Source organism: Procambarus clarkii, chromosome 81 (assembly GCF_040958095.1).
Source record: "Procambarus clarkii isolate CNS0578487 chromosome 81, FALCON_Pclarkii_2.0, whole genome shotgun sequence".
NCBI lineage: Eukaryota > Metazoa > Arthropoda > Malacostraca > Decapoda > Cambaridae > Procambarus > Procambarus clarkii.
Window position 1 is genome coordinate 4265729 of NC_091230.1, and position 3831 is coordinate 4269559.

Sequence of the window (3831 nt, forward strand, 5' to 3'; positions counted from 1 at the left end):
TTACCCCATTCTTATCGAAAGGGAGACTACTTTTGTCTGAGGGTTCTTCCTGGAAGGACGTGGTGATCTTCCGAGACACCGGTGCCATCCAGACTTTAATTTTAGAGAGTGCGTTGCAAGGTGCCAACACTCTCGACACTGGAGAGGTGGTACTGGTCGAGGGTGTCACTAGTGATACTCGAGCAGTACCCCTCCATAAGGTTACCCTGGAATCTGATTTCCACAAGGGTGTTTGTACAGTCGGAGTCACTTCATACCTACCTTTCCCTAATGTTGATGTAATAGTTGGTAATGATTTAATACAATACAATACAATACAATTTTATTTAGGTAAGGTACATACATACAATAAATATTTACAAGGATTGTTTGACTTATAGGTAGAGCTAGTACATACAATGCCTAAAGCCACTATTACGCAAAGCGTTTCGGGCATGATAAACTTAAATGACAAGCTTAATACTAATTGAGCATAATGAGTAGAATGAAAACAAGAAATGAAAACATAGATGAAAAAGCAGCACAAATACAATTATGTCGACAAACAGCGCTCTTTAAAGAAAAAAACAGACATTGGTTGACAATAGAAGGGTAAGGTAGGTTACAGGGAATTTATTAGGTATAGCTTCGCTTTTAATTTAAACTGGTTGAGAGAGGTACAGTCTTTAACATGGTTGGGAAGGTCATTCCACATTCTGGGCCCCTTGATTTGTAGAGCATTTCTAGTTTGATTAAGTCGTACTCTAGGAATATCAAAACTGTATTTATTTCTGGTGTGATGCTCATGGGTTCTGATACAACCTTCTATGAAGCTTTTGAGATCAGGATTGGCATTATAGTTTAGTGTTTTATATATGTATAATACACATAAGAGAATGTGCAGTGACTTAATGTCTAACATATTCAGAGTCTTCAGTCTAACTTCAGTCTAACTTCAGTCGTGACTTCAGTCTAACATATTTAGCAGGGGATAAGGTAGGGGACTCCAGACTGCCTATTATGTTGCCTACCCCTAAGGTTTGCCTGGATCCACCCGCCGCAGAGGATAATGTTGTGTACCCTGCGTGCGCGGTGACCAGGTCTATGGGACTTAAATGTAAGGGCAGCCCTGTGCTTGCCAAGGTGGTAAATCCCGAGGTCACGAGGAGCTTTCCGAGTGGTGAAAACCAAGTGGACCTCGCGGACACATTCATGGCCCGACTCGATGACGTGGCCGAGGACATTGTGGAGAGCCTGCCACTGCCATCTACCGAGAGTAGTGGGGAGGTGGAGGAGAACACTGTTGAGCCTCGGCCAATGGCATCTGACCAAGGCCTAGATGCCTCCTTGAGTGAGTTACAGAAAGCTGACCCCACTCTTGCAGATTGTCATGAGACAGCCGTCTCTATGGAGGAAATTGTAGACGCAGCAACTGGGTACTACTACAATGATCGGATTTTGATGAGAAAATAGAGACCACAGAGTGCTCCCTTGTCAAATGAGTGGGAGGTAGTCCACCAGGTTATGTTGCCGACCTGCTATAGAGAAAGAGTTTTGGCAGCTGCTCATGATGATCCTATGGGGGGACATCAAGGTATTAATATTACGTATCACAAAATTTTTAAGTATTTTTTCTGGCCCAAGCTGAAAAGCGATGTGGCAAAATTTTGTAATGCGTGTATTGTTTGTCAACTGGTTGGGAAACCAAACCAGACTCCACCTAAAGCTCCTCTAAGGCCTATTGTCGTGCCAGAGGAACCATTTTCTCATGTGGTAATGGACTGTGTTGGACCATTACCTAGAACTAAGTCTGGTAATATTTACCTAATCACAATGATGTGTATCACTACTCGTTACCCAGAGGCTTTTGCTGTAAGGAACATCCGAGCAAAAACTGTTGTTGCTCGTATGTTGCTTTTTTTTCCACTTTTGGACTGCCTCGGGTCGTGCAAACTGACAATGGTACTAATTTTAAGTCTGATGTTTTTGAGCAATTTTGTAAGGAACATGGAATAACTCATAAGGTTTCCAGCCCATACCATCCACAGAGTCAGGGGGTAATTGAACGTTTCCATCTAACTCTGAAGCAGATGTTGAAGACATCGTGCGAGAGTTCCCACACCTTCTGGGATGAGAATTTGCCATATGTTTTGTTTGTGGCTAGAGAGGGATTACAAAGTTCACTGGGTTGTTCTCCTTTTGAGTTAGTCTTTGGCCATAAAGTTCGTGGACTCTTGCAAATGTTACAGGAGAATCTGTTAGGGAACGTAACGTTAACCGAAGGTTCGGCTTTCTTTGCGCAACACCACCAGAGACTCAAGGACTGCAAGGCGGCTGCATTAAAGTATTTTGGCAAGACCCAAGAAAAGATGAAAGAACGTAACGATGCTAAATCTAAGTTACGGGTATTTCAACCTGGCGACCCCTGTCCTGGTATTAAAGCCTCGACTAGGGAACACTATGTCCCACAAGTACGAAGGCCCCTACATTGTGACAGAAAAGACTGGGGACCTCACGTACAAAGTGAGGCACTCTGACAAACGTAACCAGGTAATGCTCATACATGTAAATCGACTGAAGAAGTTCCAGGGCCCCAGGCCCATTGCACTAACCAATGTTTCCATTTCCAGTGAGAGAGGGGATGATTGTTCTGGGGACCCAACTAATCTCATTTTCAATAATTCTAGTTCTGTGAATGCTGTGGAGGAAGGACTGTCCCATTTGCAGATGGCCCAACGTGAAGAGGTGCAGTCGTTGGTTGATGAATTCTCCAGTCTGTTCGGGGAGGTCCCGACCCAGACTGATGCCATTTGCCATGATGTCGAGTTGACGGACTACACTCCCACTCGCCTTCAACCCTATCGGATGAGTCCAGAAAAGAAGGCCATCGTACGGAAGGAGGTCGACTTCTTGCTCCAGCACGGCCTCATCCGGCCGAGCCAGGGCTCTTGGTGCTCGCCCTGCTTTTTGGTCCCCAAACCAGACGGCTCCTGGCGATTATGCACCGACTATCGGCAGCTCAACAAGGTGACCATTGTGGATGCCTATCCGCTGCCCCTCCTCGAGGACTGCATCGACGAGTTGGGAAATGCCAAGTACGTTTCGAAATTCGACCTCTCGAGGGGGTATTATCAAATCCCACTCACTGAACGTGCTAAACAACTAACTGCGTTCGTGACACCCGAGGGTGTTTTTGAGTATCAAGTGTTACCATTCGGCTTGCGTAATGCCCCTGCCACGTTCCAGAGACTCATGAACTCTCTGCTCGCTAAGGTGCCAAATTGTCGGGCGTATTTAGATGATATCGTGCTTTTTGACAGTAATTGGGCTGACCACATAGCTAGGTTACGCCAGTTATTTGCAATCTTGAAAAGGGCAAATCTTACCTTAAATGCTAAAAAGTGTCATTTTGGCCAAGGCACAGTGACGTACCTCGGTTATGAAGTGGGCCAAGGAAAAGTGTTACCTCGGCAAGATAAAATCAGTGCCATTCTGGAGTATCCAGTACTAAAGTCTAAAAAGGACGTTCAAAGATTTATCGGTATGTGTGCGTACTATCGACGTTTTTGTCAGAACTTTTCCAGTGTTGCCACTCCTCTCACAGACTTGTTGCGGAAAGCCGTTAAATTTAAATGGTCATCAGACTGTGCAGAGGCATTTAAAAATTTGAAATTGATCTTAGCTTCCGCCCCAGTGCTTGCTAGTCCAAGGTTCGATCGACCGTTTAAAATTCATGTGGACGCGTCTGACTCGGGTGCTGGTGCAGTGTTGTTGCAAACTGGGGATGATCAAGTGTAACACCCAGTATATTATTACTCTGTGAAATTCGACAAGGCGCAACACAATTATTCA